At 46.0% G+C, this 17,716-nt stretch overlaps 1 protein-coding gene across 4 annotated transcripts in view; it reads left to right on the top strand.

The window, feature by feature from the left end:
- The first annotated feature begins 9,506 nt into the window (after positions 1-9,506).
- Positions 9,507-17,716, top strand: part of SLC6A14 (solute carrier family 6 member 14) — a 436,539-nt gene continuing 428,329 nt past the window's right edge. For 2 of the 4 annotated variants that reach the window (XM_027535163.1, XM_027535164.1), the window contains exon 1: positions 9,507-9,744. The gene's annotated coding sequence lies outside the window, so the exon portion shown is untranslated. Of the gene's footprint in view, positions 9,745-11,131; positions 11,183-17,716 lie in introns of all 4 variants that reach the window. The other 2 variants (XM_027535165.1, XM_027535170.1) reach the window with 2 other exon arrangements.

Raw genomic sequence — 17,716 nt, 5'->3', positions numbered from 1 at the left:
AAACGCAAAGGAGTAAAACACTAAGTAAGCCTGGGAGTTCTATTCCATACCTATCAGATGTGTCAAATCAGCTCCAGTAAAATACTGGCATTTTCTGGACTTTGAGTTTAAAAGGAGTTCAGTGCTGTTGGAACATACAAATAGGTTGATATTTGAATCCCACAGGCAGAACTCTTCTGACCATTACGATGAACAACTATAGCGACTGAACACACCTGAACACACTACTAACAAGACAATAACTCAAGGAAATTCGGTGAGAGACCTGCCTTGAGAGAGGAGCCTACTGTACAGAAGGGGGAAACAAAGCACAATTGAGGCCTGTATTACATACCTATCAGAAGTGTGAAGTCAGTGTCTGCTCTTCGTCTGTATTTACACTCTGGGCCCACACCAAGGCAACGCCCTTTGATTCTCTTAACTGCACCTGAAAAGAAAGAAAATATGGTTGAATACCTTTGCCACAGATGCAAATTAATTTCCCTCAGTAGGAATTCAGCAAGAAAAACATAAAAAGCAAAACAAAAACACACCAGTCTTCTAGTTCCAAAAAAAAAAAAAAATCCAGCCAGCCAGTACTTACCCTGAGAAGAAATAAGCCTAAATGGACAGATGGTCTGGACTTTATACGGCAAAGACATTGTTTGTAACACTGTGACCATTTAGTAACTTCATAGAGTAGTTTGCTGGGATTGAGGTTTATGGTGAAACATAGTGATGAGCCTTCTGCTTACTTAAATACTGGCCCTGAGGTTCCTGAAATAAATAACCTATTAGCTTTGCATCCACAGATACACAAACATTCTCACACTTATAACTTATTTATTCCCATGAGGGATGAGTGTTCTGGAGACACTCAAGGGACAAATGACAGTTGAGGGTTTGCTCAGCACTCTCAGTCACGTAGCTAGAAACAAGTTACAAAACACTATGGAGCCACTTAAGTCAGATGCTCTGTAGGGACCAATCTGTATACCTATTCCAAAAGAATCCATATTACAGGAGCACACTCTTTGTACACATGGCAAAAACCTGGATTTATTCAAAGTGGCAATGGTCTTCAACCAAACCCTAATATGTGAATCATCAAGGTAATTCAGGCCCTAACCCTGACCAATAACAAACTAACAGAATACATCACAGATCCTCTTGCTTCAAAACTGGAGGGTAAATGACTATTTGATTAGTAACTATCTAAATGATCTAACAGCATAACTTCATAAGCGGCACACAGGATATGATCCTCACAGGATGATGCCCCAGATTTCCACAGGGACATCGCCACACCACCTGGTCACATCCTCAGGCCTTTATGTCCCCTTCTCAGGGAGGCCTTGGCCAAACAACCTGCTTGCAAATGCAGGTCCCTCCCCCTCCCTCTCCCCCTGCCCAATTCCCCTGCTCTGCTTTTCTGTGGTGACATCAGGCATCATTATCTATCAGGGTATACCTGAATCTCATTGGGCTTACTTTTCAGTCTCCCCCACTAGAACGTGAGCCCCATGTGAGCAGAGATTTATGTCTCTTTCATGTCTGTATTTCTAGTATGAAGAAGAGTAGCTGGACCATAGTAGGTGTTCAGCAAATGATGAAGATTACCTTTGGCCACCAGCCCCAGTTCATGCCATTCTCAGAGCTGACCCTGTTAAATGTACAGTATGTATCCTCCAGAACTTCTTCTCCATATTTACATTCTCACACAGGGATCATTAGAAATAGATACCCTATACTATAATTAAGCAGTTGAATAATTCTACACTATTTAAAAATCACCTGTTTCCAGTCCTAACTGGAGATACAACCAACTACATCTTTGTAATGCAACCAGAATCAACTCTTTCAGGTTGGTGTTTTCACCCATATTACTCAATAGCATACTCAGAATGCTGTGACTTATCAGTTTTGATTGCATAGTTGCTTTTGGATAGTTTTAGCTCTTTATCATGAATCATTTCAAACAAAGCCTATACAACAATATAACAAGAATTCTATGTCAGTTAAGCAGTTTTAACAATCAACATGTCTTCAAGGTTTTTTTTTTTTTCTAACATATTCCAAAGCATATTCCTGGTATTTTACTATACCATGTGTATACCTAAAGAAGTTATTTCCTCCACATACTCTACTGTAACATAAACTATAACAAATATGACTTTAAAATATATAACCAAAATACTATTACCACATCTAAGAAAAATTACAATTATTCCCTACAGCCACATGAAGCCATCCATGTCCAATATCCCTATTTGATCTAAATATCTCTCTTAAATTAGATTTGTTCTTATTAGGATCTGAACAGGAAACTTACATAGCACTAATTGAAATAGGACTTAGTCCTCTTTTCACCTATAACAGCCCCTGCTGTTCTTTTTTTTTGCTATTCTTTTGATGAAAAGATTGGATTATTTGTCCCGTAGAATTACTCACATTCTGTATTTATCTATATGCATCCTGTCCTGAGGAGAAGGCAATGGCACCCCATTCCAGTACTCTTGCCTGGAAAATCCCATGGATGGAGTAGCCTGGTAGGCTGCAGTCCATGGAGTCGCTAAGAGTTGGATACAACTGAACGACTTCACTTTCACTTTTCACTTTCATGCATTGGAGAAGGAAATGGTAACCCACTCCAGTGTTCTTGCCTGGAGAATCCCAGGGACAGCGGAGCCTGGTGGGCTGCCGTCTATGGGGTCGCACAGAGTCAGACATGACTGAAGTGACTTAGCAGTATCCTGTCCTGAACAGGTCCATTAGAAACAGAACATTCCTTAGTGAAATCTATGAACTTGGCTAGATGCAGGCTCAGTTATTTTAGCAAGAACATTTTAGATGTGATGCTTCGTACCCCTATTGTATCATATCTGAACACCCACGTTGTAACCCACACTTTAATGTAAAGGCTGATCAGTGAGTTGTAGTATTCTAACCTTAATTCACCCACATTATAAAATTTTCCATCGACTTTTACTGAAATTTTATTAAATGTATGTGCTGGCTTACTATTAAAATTTTTGATATGCTCTTCACATACCATGTAATTTACAATATTAAAATGTACTGGTTACTGATTTTTAGTATATTCAGAAAATTGTGGATCCATGACCTCAATAAATTTTAGGACATTTTCAGCACCCCCAAAGAAAGTCTATACTTATTATCAACGACTGCCTATTCTCCTGATGGGACTGATAACCCACCTGAATGGTACAAAGAGAAGTTCAAATTGAAAACATCTGAGCTACAAGAAAGGCAGAAATAAATCATTTCTGAACTTGCCTTATCTGACTAAAGCTGAACTTTGTAAGAGACAGCTGTTACAACCTCACCCGCATTGCCAGGAGGTGGGGGTGGGGGTGGAATGTATGTCTCTGATCAGGGAGGCCTGAACTTGGACATTGGTTTAGTGGTTTAGTTGCTAAGTCCTTCCAACTCTTTGTGACTCCATGGACTGTTGCCTGCCAGGCTCTTCTGTCCATTGCATTCTGTAGGCAAGAATACTGGAGTGGGTTGCCATCTCCTTCTCCAGGGGATCTTCCTGACCCAGGGATCAGACTCAGGTCTTGCATTGCAAGTGGAGTCTTTACCAACTAAGCTACCAGGGAACATTTCAAAAGACTGCATAAATAAGCCTCATCAGATGCTTTCATCCTCTGAAGTTCTAATCCACCAAGCCCCTGGAAAAGTTGATATATAAAGCCCTATATCTAGCCCTTTAGGGAGCCTCTTCATCTGAAAGTTCCTACATAGTTAGTAAACCTTTCTCCTGGTAATTTACTGTTAATTAATTTTAAGGCCCCTAGGAGAAGGCAATGGCACCCCACTCCAGTACTTTTGCCTGGAAAATCCCATGGATGGAGGAGCCTGATAGGCTGCAGTCCATGGGGTCGCTAAGAGTCAGACACGACTGAGCGACTTCCCTTTCACTTTTCACTTTCATGCATTGGAGTAGGAAATGACAACCCACTCCAGTGTTCTTGCCTGGAGAATCCCAGGGATGGGGGAGCCTGGTGGGCTGCTGTCTATGGGGTCTCACAGAGTCGGACACAACTGAAGCGACTTGGCAGCAGCAGCAGCCAGATGAACCTAAAAAGGTAGAGAAAATGGTTTCTTCCCAACATTCCCTTCTCACAAGCCTCTGACAACCATGAGTTGATGTTTTATCTCTGTAGATTTCCCTGTTCTGGATAGTTTAAGTGAATGAGATCTTACAATGTGTGTTCTTTGGTATCTAGCTTTTCTCATATGTCACGTTTCCAAGATTAATCTGTATTTCAGCATGTATCACTGCTTTGTTTCATATTATAGTTAAATAAAAATCCATGGTAGGGGGATAGCATAGTTTGCATAAAAACTCAAAAGTCAATGGACATCTGGGTTTTTTCCTCCCTTTTGGCTTTGAATAATGCTTCCATAAACATTCATGAACAACTTTTTTTGAATATTTGATTTCAATTCTCTGGGATATACGTCTAGGAGTGGAAGTGCTGCTCATGTGGTCACTCTAGGTCGAAATTTTGGTGGAAGTGCCAAACTACTTTCTAGAGTCTCCCCATCATTTTACATTCTCACCAGAAATTTCTGAATATCCTTATTACACTTCTTATTTTCATTTTTCAAATTAGAGCTGCCCTGGTAGATGTAAAGTGGTATCTCTCTGGATTTTCATGTTGATTTCTCTAATGACTACTGATGTTGAACATCTTCTCTTGCACTCAGTGCCCATTTGCATGCAGAGAGCAGTGGATCTGCACCATGAGAGCCCCACCATGAACCAGGTGGCAAAACCATGTAGCCTCTTTGGACCTCAATTTCCAGGCACAATGAGTAGTTAAGTCTGTGTTCATGCAGGGAAGAGACACAGAAAAAAACACTTTGACTTGGATCTCTGTGTGGAGAAATCAGATCAGATCAGTTGCTCAGTCGTGTCCGACTCTTTGCGACCCCATGAATCACAGCACGCCAGGCCTCCCTGTCCATCACCAACTCCCAGAGTTCACTCAGACTCACGTCCATCGAGTCAGTGATGCCATCCAGCCATCTCATCCTCTGTCGTCCCCTTCTCCACCTGCCCCCAATCCCTCCCAGCATCAGAGTCTTTTCCAATGAGTCAACTCTTCGCATGAGGTGGCCAAAGTACTGGAGTTTCAGCTTTAGCATCATTCCTTCCAAAGAAATCCCAGGGCTGATCTCCTTCAGAATGGACTGGTTGGATCTCCTTGCAGTCCAAGGGACTCTCAAGAGTCTTCTCCAACACCACAGTTCAAAAGCATCAATTCTTCGGTGCTCAGCCTTCTTCACAGTCTAACTCTCACATCCATACATGACCACAGGAAAAACCATAGCCTTGACTAGACGAACCTTTGTTGGTAAAGTAATGTCTCTGCTTTTGAATATGCTATGTAGGTTGGTCATAACTTTCCTTCCAAGGAGTAAGCATCTTTTAATTTCATGGTTGCAGTCACCATCTGCAGTGATTTTGGAGCCCAGAAAAATAAAGTCTGGAGAAATAGCCACTACTAACTAGAGTGAAGGAAAAGAAACTCACGGAGGAATCTAGAGGGCAGCTGAGATCCAGAGCCCAGGGGCTGGTCAGGTAATTCCACCTGGAGAGGACATGGACACTCCCTTCCCTTTCCACCCTCAACAAGGTGGGAAAATTGTAGCAGGGCATGAACCCTCCCTTCACTCCTTAGGAGTTGAAGGCTGCAGGGTTTTGTGTAATTTCCTGTGTTGACCTAAAATGCATGGAGGCAACTGCCTGGGCAAAACTAAGCACCTGAGGGTCCTCATTGTCCTTCTCCTTTCTGCTCTGGAAATTCCCACCACCTCTGCCCATAAAAACAGAATGGGGAGAAAAAGGGCTGAGGGTCAGATTCTGAGCCAAGATTGGGACTAGTCAGACAGCAGGTGATCTTGGGGGCCCTGAGCCTGTGCAGGTCCTGTGTGGGGAGCAGAATGGGGGCAGGAAATCCTGAGGCATTAGGGGCAGGCAGCAAGCCAGTTGTGCTGCCCTGAAGTGGGTGCAGAGCCCACAGGTTTACTTCAATTGTTTCTTTGTAGGGTGGTTACACTGGGGAATAGATCTGGGTAGGGGTGACTTCAGTTCTCCCTTGAAAAACTGCATTTGTGATGATGTTTCTTCTTAAAAAGTAATCAAGCTTGAATTACATTTGTCAATGGAAATAATCAGTTAATAAAAACATCTTTATAGTCTTGATCATTTTAACCACTAAAATGCTGAAGGTTACTCATGCTCCTAGAGACAATCTTTATTTGTATCAATCTCCCACTTTCTAAGCTCCACTAACACCTCTGTAAGGAACAGAGGTGGACACAGAGGTATCCAGTGGACACAAGGCCAGATTTAACATCTGCCATCTCTGAGTGGAGGCATTATCTGTTATCTTCCTTTTCTTGTTTGTGCTACACGTGTCTCCTCTGTCTACTAAGTTATTTCAGTAGACATCTGACTCTTTGCGACATCATGGACTGTAGTCCGCTAGACTCTGTCCATGGGATTCTTCAGGCAAGAATACTGGAGTTGGTTGCCATTTCCTTCTCCAGGGGATCTTCCATACCCAGGGATGGAACCCCGATCTTCTGATTTGCAAGTGGATTCTTTACTGGTGAGCCACGGGGAAGCCCATGTCTCCTTTATTTGAATGTTATTTCGCTAGAGGAGAATGTTCTTTTCTTCTACAGGAAAAAATTAGACAAGGCACCCGTCAGGCAGGAGAAACATGTTTGTCACTGTGACTCTTTAGGACCCAGGATGTCCCCCCCAACCAAGGCGATGTGGACACCACCTGAGAAAACGCTAGGAAAACCCACTTAAGAGGCAGCAGCTCCCTAGCAGGCCCATGACAAAGAGTGGGAGGTGACAGAGGCCAAGGAGTTTCTGCTCTTGGGACACTGCCTCTCACCTAAGGTCAGAGTAATTTAAGTAATAATAACCTCAACTATATGAAGGATAAAATAAAAGACAAAGAGGGACACAATAAAGGACAGCAATGGTACGGATCTAACTAAAGCAGAAAGGTGGGAAGAATACACAGTAGAATGATTCAAAAAAGATTTTAATGACCCGGATAACCACAATAATGTGATAACTCACCTAAAGTCAGACATCCTGGAGTGTGAGGTCAAGTGGGCCTTAGGAAGCATCACTATGAACAAAGTTAATGAAGGTGATGGAATTCCAGCTGAGCTATTTCAAATCCTAAAAGATGATGCTTTGAAAGTGCTGCACTCAATATGCCAGCAAATTTGGAAAACTCAGCAGTGGCCACAGGACTTGAAAAGGTCAGTTTTCATTCCATTCCTAATGAAGGGCAATGCCAAAGAATGTTCAAACTACTGCACAATTATATTCATCTCACACGCTAGAAAATTAATGCTCAAACTCCACCATGCTAGGCTTCAACAGTATGTGAACCAAAAACTTACAGATGTTCAATCTGGATTTAGAAAAGGTAGAGGAACCAGAGATCAAATTTCCAACATCCATTGGATCATAGAAAAAGTAAGAGAATTCAAGAAAGGCATCTACTTCTCTTTCACTGACTTCACTAAAGCCTTTGACTGTGTGGATCACAACAAACTGTGGAAAATTCTTAAAGAGATGGGAATACCAGACCACCTTACCTGCCTCCTGAGAAATTTGTATGCAGGTCAATAAGCAATAGAACCAGATGTGGAACAATAAACTGGTTCCAAATTGGGAAAGGAGTATGTCAAGGCTGGATATTGTCACCCCGCTTATTTAACTTATATGCAGAGTACATCATGTGAAATACCTGTACTTGGGATGAATCCCAAGCTGGAATCAAGTTTGCTGGGAGAAATATCAATAACCTCAGATATGCAGATGACACCATCCTTATGGTAGAAAGCAAAGAGGAACTAAAGAGCCTCTTGATGAAGGTAAAAGAGGAAAGTGAAAAGACTGGCTTAAAACTCAACACTGAAAAGACAAAGATCATGGCATCTAGTCCCATTACTTCATGGCAAGTAGATGGGGAAAAATGCAAACAGTGACAGACTTTATTTTTGGGGGCTCCAAAATCACTGCAGATGGTGACTGCAGCCATGAAATGAAAATATGCTTGCTTCTTGGAAGAAAAGTTATGACCAACGTAGACAGCATATTAAAAAGCAGAGACATTACTTTGCAGACAAAAGTCCGTCTAGTCAAAGCTATGGTTTTTCCAGTAGTCACGTAGGGATGTGAGAGTTGGACCATAAAGAAAACCGACAATAGAAGAATAGATGCTTTTGAACTACCGTGTTGGAGAAGACTCTTTAGAGTTCCTAGGACTGCAAGGAGATCAAACCAGTCAATCCTAAAGGAATCAGTCCTGAATATTCATTGGAAGGAATGATGCTGAAAAGCTCCAATACTTTGGTCACCTGATGCGAAGAGGTGACTCACTGGAAAACACCCTCATGCTGGGAAAGATTGAAGGTGGGAGGAGAAAGGGACCACAGAGAATGAGATGGTTGGATGGCAACACTGACTCAATGCAGTCGAGCTTGAGCAAACTCTAGGAGATGGTGAAGGACCGGCAAACCTAGCATGCTGCTGTGGACTGAGCAACTGATGAAGGATACAAACTTATAAAATCGTCTGAAAGTGTACTTATTTAAACTTTTTTCTCTAAATAGTTTTGGCACCGTTAAACTGTTGTAGCCACACATTCGGGGAAACAAACTCACTCAGAAGGACAATGCAGATAGTGGAGTGCAGTTTATTACATAAGTGCGCCCAAGGCAGGGTCTCCTCTTAGCCAAGGACCCCGACCAGCATTTGTGAAACTCTTTTATACCCCATGTGTACGTGTCTGAACCCACCACTCCAAATTCCTTGAGACTTACATAAACCAAGGAAAATACAATCCCAATAACCCCATCATTCACGTGCTATGTGCTCACGTGCTCAAACAATTAGCCAATAATCAATAAACCCGAGGTTACACTCTGATTGATATGGAAAAATTTATGGCCTGTCTGGAAGAAAGGGTGATTAGTGTATGTTTTCTCTTAAGCGATGAGTAACCTAGATACGATCTTCAAGGTTCCCCTGTCTGGAGGGGGTCTTATCCTTCCGTTGTTGTTTTCATAGGCACTAAACACAGAGTTCAGAGTCCATTGGAAAGGTGGCCAAGCATGATCAGCATGAACAGGCCTAAGATGGAGTCCAGGCCCTATGAATTACTTCTTCAGAACAGTAACATTTCTGTTTTACCGTTCATTCACTTCTGTTGTTGGAGGCAGGGACCCTACAAGGGGGACAAGATGGCTCTCGCAAGGTGTCCTAGCACTTCCCCAGTCTCACCTCTTGCACTCGCGGTTCCTGCTAGAGGCTGTCTCAGCCCTCCCCTGGGCGGGGCCAACAGCGAGGAACCCAGATTCCCTTGCCCTCTCTTAAGCGCCCTACCTCCAGAGGAGACGCCCACAACGGGGCGGGGGGCGGGGGTCGTATTCGCGGGACAACGCAGGCGACGCTTTACGGCAGGGGTGGGGGTCGGGGGGTCGCAGTCGAGCCTCGCTGGCCCCGGCGCGGAACTGAGGGGACCGGGTCTTTCCCGCTGAAGCATGGCATAAGCCACGTTGGTCCCCTCAGCCTCCTTCGTGTCCTTTCCCTGGGGCAACGCGGGGTGACGCGGGGCCAGACTGGCACCCTTTCTGGCCGGAGGGACCCTCCCCATCCTCTAACGTCTGAGCAGCCTGTACCCTGCGTGCAAGGTGGGCCAGTGTTGGCTGCAACCCGGCCGGCCTGGGGGAAGCGGAGACGGGCAGGGGGGTGCCGCGTGGGCCGGGCCGTGGTTTGGCGTTTAGCCTGGGCTGGGTGAGCGTGGGCACGGGGATTGTATTGCCGTCTGTGTTCTGTGCCCTCGCGACAGTAGGGAGAGGGTCCAAGTAGAGCCCCTCGGGCCTCCCGGCCGGTGGGCCTGGAAGCGGTTCCCAGTGAGCAGAGGGCGGGGCGGGCCGGAGGAGTGTGGGAGGCTCGCCAGCTGCTTCTCCCTTCCTTCCCATTTACGTGGCCGCCCTGGAGTCCCCTTCATCGAGTGAGATTGACGTGCTGCCCACGGGGACTGGGCATCTCGGGATGCATCCCTAGAGAAGTAGCATTTCCTTTCATGAGTTTTTGAACCTTAAAAAAAAAATCGTTGCTCCATTCTTACGTATCACTGAACCACGTGGAAGAATGTGCTGTGCTTAGTCGCTCAGTCGTGTCCGACTCTTTGCGACCCCATGGACTGTGCCCGCTAGGCTCCTCTGTCCAGGGGATTCTACAGGCAAGAATACTGCAGTGGGTTGTCATGCCCTCCTCCAGGTTATCTTCCCAACCCAGAGATCGAACCTGGGTCTCCCGCATTGCAGGCAGATTCTTTACCGACTGAGCCACTAGGGAAGAGAGGGCAATCGAAATAAAAGGGTCAGGGATTTTCATGTAAAGGACTGTACATTGTTTACAGTGGGATTATAAGCATTGCATGGGTAAAGGGGTTTTGGGGCCACTTGAGATAGTTCTAGAGGTGAGGATTGTCAGGTAATACAGGCCCATCTGAAAGGGCAGGTCTTGGTTGGGAATTCATACTTTGTATGAAATTATACCATAGTGTAGTTTTTGTTTGTATTTCCTTTATATTAACGTGTTATATAATATATATTCATATATGTGGCTGGGGAATATTTTTATATATTTAAGAGCCTTTTGTGACTCTTTTTGTGAACTATTAATTCTTTTTCTCTTGGTTGTTACTGTCTCTAAACGGATATCTAGAAGCTAGTTCTCTATATGTTAGAAAGACTACTGAAGTGAGTTAAATTTTTTTCCCATTTGTCAGTGCTTTTCTAACTTAGAGTATGCTTTTGTTATTGTTAGCATGGTAAATTTTATGTGTTCACATTTATCTTTTTTTTTTTAACGGATTTTTGAGTCATACGTAGAATAGGCTTTTCTTGCTCCACAGCTATAAAGGAATGTTGCCCATTATTTCTGCAAATAGTTGTATGGTTCTGTGTATTGTCCGTTTAATTCTTAGATCCCTGTACAGCTTATCCTGGTTTATTGTAAGAGGTGTGGCACTATGAGCCTATTCTAAATGGGTATCACTTTGTTCCACAGCTGACTGTCCTCATTGATTTGGGAGGCTGCCTCATTGTATACTCAATTCTGGTATGTTTTCAGGTCTGTTCTTGAACTTTGTGTTCTACTATATATTTTCACGTATGGTATGAGTAGTTCTCGCACAACCTGGCTATTCATTGTCATAACTCTCTTGGATATCCCTGCCTACTTATTTTGCCTGTGAACAATGGAAAATAACTAAGTTTTGAAAAGCCTTTAGATTTTCTTTGAGATTCGAATGGATTGCTTGATTTACTGATGTATCGATATGTTCTTGAGCCTAAGTGTCTTTATTTGAGAATATAGTACATCTTTATTCTTGTTTGAGTCTACTTTTCTGTCTTACAGGAATTTTAAAGTTTTCCTCCTGTAAATTTTCGTATTGTGTTTTTACATTATTATTATTATATAAGCATATACTCTTTTGTCATTGGTCACTTGGAACCCTGTGAACGTTACTAGCTGGATATTTATTTATGAAATTGGCTTATAAAAATCATCCATAAGGCACTTAATTGTTAGCAATTTTATTAACTTTCTCAGTTTTACTGAATGGTATAGTATCGTGTTCTAATCAATGATTTTAAAGAAGTCTGGAGCCACATAAACTTCCTACCCAAGGCTGTGAACAAGGTGTGCCTTTTTGACCAAAGTTAACACCTGGGCATATAAAAATACACCATATAGACCACCTGCTTGAGGTCCCAGATGTCTTTCCAAACAGGAGGATCTTGAAATCAGTTGGAAACAAGGAATTAGGCACTCAGTTGATTATTATGGACAAGAAGTATTGATAATAGACTTTGATCCAGTGATTCCAGAAGAGGATGAATATCTCAATAAATGTATAGTGAAAGCATAGAGACATCCTACTCAATACATCACAAGATGGGCTAAGAAACTCTGGAGACTAAGACCCAGACATTAAAAGGTCCAAACAAAATAACCTTGATATATTTGCATTACCCTTCCTTTGCATTGCCGAGAAAAAGGGGTAAAAATCTTCTCTATTGAAACAAATTACCAAATACTGGTGATTTTCTTCTTTAAAGACTTCCATTAATATTATCTGTTCTTTTATGATACATAGACTCTACGTTAGTGATTAGGGGTGGATTGAGGGGGGAAACACAAAATATTTTCAAACAGGAAATGCTAGAACCTTGCATTACCTAAGGATGGGGCTTTTGACACTCATTTAGAGGAATTTGTATTTAATCTCTGGCACTGTGTTAAACAGTGGTAAACAGAGTGACCCTGCAGCAACTCTGGTTCCTTTGCTGTCTCCGACATGAACCTACCTTGTCTGGATGGACCGTGTGTACAACCGTCAGGCTGGCATTTCTGTGACTCTAGAGACAGTACCTCAGCTGCAGTAGTAAACGGGGTAGGACCATGCATGGTGCGTCTCCTGAGGTCTCTTGCACTGCCCCAGTGCTAAAGGCACAGGTGCGGAAAGGGGATAGGTTCAGATCTACTGCTACCTTCCTGGATGAGGATCCTTTGCTTTTCTTGTCAGCAAGGCAGGCCGAGGACCCAAAAGGGATGAGGCTCCACTCATTGACATATGGAAAGGCTCCCCAAATGTGGCCAAGACAGTAAGCTGCCACGTTGGAGTCAATTTGGACAAGGGTTGGACAGGTTTTTTTCCCCCTTGCATAGGGCAAAGGGACATGTCTTAGGGATTGGGGGGTGGGGTGGAGAAGGGCAGGATGGCATTTTTGTGCACTGCTGCCATTGTGAGGAACTCATCCTCACATCCCATGCACACTGTACTCTCTTTTAGAAACTATGCAGAATGAAGTCAGAGTCCCAGGCAGGACAAGGGACCAGCTCTGCCTCCACACCCCCAGGGTCCAAGCTTGGCCCAGCCTGGTGAAGTTTAGGCCAAGAGCAGCCGAAATTGGGAAAATTCCAGGCTCCAGGAAAATAACCAACTGTGCTACCACATAACACATAGCCAGAGGTGAAGTCATTGGACCCTGGTGGCTACCGTGTCTGGGCGGGACTAGTGGAAACTGCTGTTTTGCAATGCCCAGTGCCGCTCTGGACTGACCCGTGTGTGCCACCATCCACACCTGAATCCCCCTGAGCCCCTGTAGGAGAAGAGCCAGGTCCTTGGTGGCCACCCATCCATCATCCGACCAGAGAAAGTTGACATCAACTGTTGACACCCATCCAGTGCCTCTGGGCTGCCATCCTTTGTGTCCCTCTGTGACCCATGAGAATGGGGCTCTCCAGCCACTGGCCAGGTGTGACTCGATCTGTCTGCCCACACTCAGCATGTTTCCCGAAGTCTTAGGCAGATGTAGGTGCTAAAGACACTGCTGCAGGTCCACTGCTGGGTGCCTGCATGGGGAGTCTTCGCTCTTTTGTGATGAGAGCAGACTAAAAGGACCCCATGGAGACCAGGCCCGCAGACTGGAGCGACAGACATTGAGGCACGCCCCTCTGCAGTAGCCACGCTGTTGAGCCATCTCTCTTTGGCCAGGTTAGACAGGGCTTGACATTTCTTTTTTTTCCTTAGCAAATGGCAGAGGGAAACATCTTAGGGAGAGGGAAGGGGAAGGGCAGGTGGCCATTTCTGGTGCACTGCTGGCATCAACAGGACAGCGGGTCCACCAGATCTGTGAACCCTGAACTGTCCCTTCCTGTGTAGGAGTTTTAAGGTATTGAAGGGACAAGGGACAGTGGCCTCCAGGAAGTGCAAAGCTCTGCAAGGGAGGTGTGAGAAGCAGGCCCCAGGGCTGGGTGGGGCCGTGGAAGCTCCAGGGACGCCACCAGGACAAGGGGCACGGCCAGGGTGACTGCCCTGTGGGGTACAGGAAGTGCAGTCTCCATGGACCCTGGTGGCCACCATGTCTGGGCGGGACCAGAGGAAGCTGCTCTGAAGGAACCCAGTGCAGGGCTGCAGACATTGGCCCACAGGCCCCTTCCCCTGGGAGCCAGAGCAGGATGGGCCTGGGTGGGCCCAGAGCCCCAGAAGCCTCTCTCTGGGCCGCTATATGGCCCAGGCAGAGACCACCCTGGACAACTGGAGTTCCGCTGCCATCAGGGGCGGAGGCAGGCCTAGTGACCTTCTGTCCAATGCAGATGACATGTGGATCCTGGCTACCCAGTGCCAAAGGAACCCGAGGCCCAAGGATAGCTCCCAGTCAGCCTCCAAAGGGAACAGTACTCGCCGGACACAGGAGGCACGGCAGAAGGCGCCCTTGTCCTAAGCCGAAGAATCTCATTGGCAGGTGCAATGTCATCTTCCAGGGTGTCCAGCATTCTGGCTCTGGCCATTCTTGTCCCCAGGTCTCCCAGAGCCATGTCCCAGAGAGCAGAGAAGAGCCCAGCCAAGTGGATCCCCGGGTCACGTCTTTGCAGGCTTCAGCCTTCTCCTCAAAAGGTCCTGAGCCTCAGTTCAGCGACGAGAGGAGGGCAGGCCCTACCTTCCATTCAGCTCCGGCTCTCCAGGTCTCAACCCTGTGCTTGCACCCGCAGCCCAGGCAGGACATCAAGAAGAAGAGGTCTGAAGAAGCTGCCTGAAACTCACCCCTATTGGACTGAGAGAAACGCCTCCTGCTTCCCTCTCTTTCAAGACCACTACTCTTCCAGCTTGTCTGCCAAGGCCAGGAGTCTGGTGCATCCTGCCAGGCACTGGGCTCTGCCTTCTAGTCACCGGCTGAACCAAAATTCCACTTCTGGAGCAAGCTCTGGGGTGGCTCATGCCTGTCCTTTACTTGGCTCTAACCTGCCTGAGGGATAGGGGGTGGGGTGGTTTTGTGGTAAGGGACAGGGCTGAGGGGGGATGGCTTCCAACTGGAAGGAAATTTCCATGCAGGAACACTACCTCTTCCAAACATACCCCCTCGCTTTCACCCCTCCTCGAAGGGTGCTGAATCCCACCCCATGCCCCTTCTTTCACACTACTGAATTGCCCGAAATGTTGTCAGGTGAGGTTATGTGGGCAGAGCCTCCCTTAAGACTGGTCCCTGACCAACCTATAGGGTCTGATGGGTCAGCTGGTACAGGTGGTCTCCTTGTGCCCCTGTGCCCAGGACCAATGTCTGCACATGCAGAACATGGACCCCTCGTGAAAAATTACAGCAGTCCTCCCCAAGAAAAGGACCTGGGTCCTCCACGGTGGGGCGGTGGGGGTGAGGCATAGGGGTTCACCTGGCAGCACAGTTCCATTTCTGAAATAGAACGCCAAGGAAAACAGTCCTGGATCCCCTCGCTGGCTGCAGATGGTTTCGCCCAACTCAGCTTCAGCATACGCTCTGGGGCCAGTTTCATCCCACCATGAGTGGGTCTGGATACCCTGTGTCTTAAGGCAGAGGAAGGATTTCACGGGATCCTGTGGGGCATGGGACCCAGACTCTTTGGCACAAGCAAATGTACACAAAAACTCAACTCCAACCCGGACATAAAGTGCACATGCATTTGTCTCGGTCTGGGACCAAGCCTTCATCAGGCAAAATTGCGCATCTTGTCTGCTGGATGTTTGTCCCTGACAGGGTGGCCACCTCTTCCCCTTTTGGCCTTGTCCATGGTGGCCAGGCCCAGTGCCTCTGCCTGGGCAACAGTTCCTGGGTCGCCAGTGGCCCTGAGACCTCAGGGACCCCACTGGTGTACCTCCCTCCTGCAGGATGGTCGAGGATCCCCTGGCCACAGGCCCTGGGCTGGAGCATCTGCTCCTTGTTCCTGAATATGGCAGCTGCTGAGATCAAGCCCCCAAGGGTCTAGCAGCCGTGGGCTCCTCCATGGGAGAGCCAGGCCCCAGAACACCACTGCCTGTTGCTTCCACACCTGCTCTGGAGGGGTGCCTGGCAGCCAGGTTTGCCCAGAATCCTCTGAACACTCCAAACACCCCCTTGCTCCCCTCAAAGGCCTTCCCCAGCAGGATCCACAGCCAGGGCCTGGAGGCAAGGCTCAAAAATCTTCCGCTTGATGGTGCTGCAGAAACAAGTACTCAAAAAACCAAGCACCACACTTGCAGAGTTGGAGAACTCAGGTTTATTATGCCGGTGGACCCAGAGGAGTTAACATTCCAAGCTCTGAGCCCCAAACAAAGGGGTTACAGAGTTCTTATACATGGACAGGCATGATTAAGCGGGTTTGTGGGTTTGCAGGGGCTGGGTGATTGCAAACAGCAGGACAAGGGTGAGTGAGATAAGCTTCAGTTCCTAGTACTGTGAGTCCCCACTTTCTGAGACCTATGTGATCCAGACTTTGCAAGGAGCAAGCTGAGTTACAGAGGCAGGAGTAGGAGGTTATGTAAAATTTTAACCTTTCCTCTTCAATGGCACTGTTGCTGCAGAAATGCCATCCACCCTCTGGAGCATGGCCTCTCCCTCCGTACTTTGCAGGTGAAAAAAAGGCCCACGGAGGCCCAAGAGTCTTCCAAGTGGTCCACAGGAATTTTGTGAAAAGAGGTGTCTCCTCCTTTGGGGGCTGCTCCTTGAGAGTAAGAACATAGCTAAAGGTGAAAGAGGAAAGGAACAGGCCACACTGACTCCATCTTGAGAAGGAAACTCCCTCTTGCATTCTTGGTGAACTCTGGACTATGTGCCTGATAGCCACGGAGACAACATAGGTGCAGCCGAACAGGCCTCCCAAACTGATAAACACCAGATTCCATACCAAGATTTCCTGTCACCAGAAAGAATGTAATAAGCCCCTATGTATTCAGTCACCTTTGTAATCTTTATGGCACCCACTGGTGTAGGCTACAATATATAACCAGCTGACCCTTCTGATTATGAAACATGACTGTAACTTGATTGTATCTCCCTTTAACATTTTGCAGAGTAGGACTGAGGAATTTGGGGATATGGGCTTGTGCACGTACACTTAGGGTATATAAGGTTTTCACAAAAATTGGTCGGGGTCCCTGGCTAAAAAGGAAACTCTGCCTCAGACCTGCCATTGTGATAAACTGCACTCTGCTATCCACATTGTCCTTCTGAATGACTTTGCTTCCCGGAGCATTTGGCTACAACAAAAGGATGTGCAAAGGAAGCCATCCATCTCTGGGTCCATGTCCACAGCACTCTAGGAGATTCTGAGTCCACATGGCCTGATCCCCATTTCTTGGAGAGTGGGATGTGATGGAGTCTGTCACTTTGTTATTATTGGTCAGGATTAGGGCCAGAATTCCCTTGATGATTTACATAATTAGTGGTTCATTGAAGACCTATGCTTTTTGGAATGAATCCAGGTTCTAGCCATGCATACAAAGGGTGTGCTCCTGTAATATGGATCCTTTTGGAATATGTGGAGATTGGTCCCTACAGAGACTCTTAAGTGGCTCTGTCATGTTTTCTAACTTGTTTCTAGCTACGTGACTGAGAGTGCTGAACAAACCCCAAACTGTCATTTGTCCCTTTTACCAGGACATTCATCCCTCATGGGAATCAATAAATTAAAAGTGGGAGAATGTGTATCTGTGGATGCAGGGCTAACAGGTTATTTATTTCAGGAACTTCAGGGCCACTATTTCAGGTAAGCAAAAAGGCTCATTGTGTTAAACCACAACCCTCAAACCCAGCAAAGTACTCTAGGAAATGATTAAATGGTCACAGTGGGTTACAT

Source organism: Bos indicus x Bos taurus, chromosome X (assembly GCF_003369695.1).
Source record: "Bos indicus x Bos taurus breed Angus x Brahman F1 hybrid chromosome X, Bos_hybrid_MaternalHap_v2.0, whole genome shotgun sequence".
NCBI lineage: Eukaryota > Metazoa > Chordata > Mammalia > Artiodactyla > Bovidae > Bos > Bos indicus x Bos taurus.
This window is presented reverse-complemented; position numbering and strand designations above follow the sequence as displayed.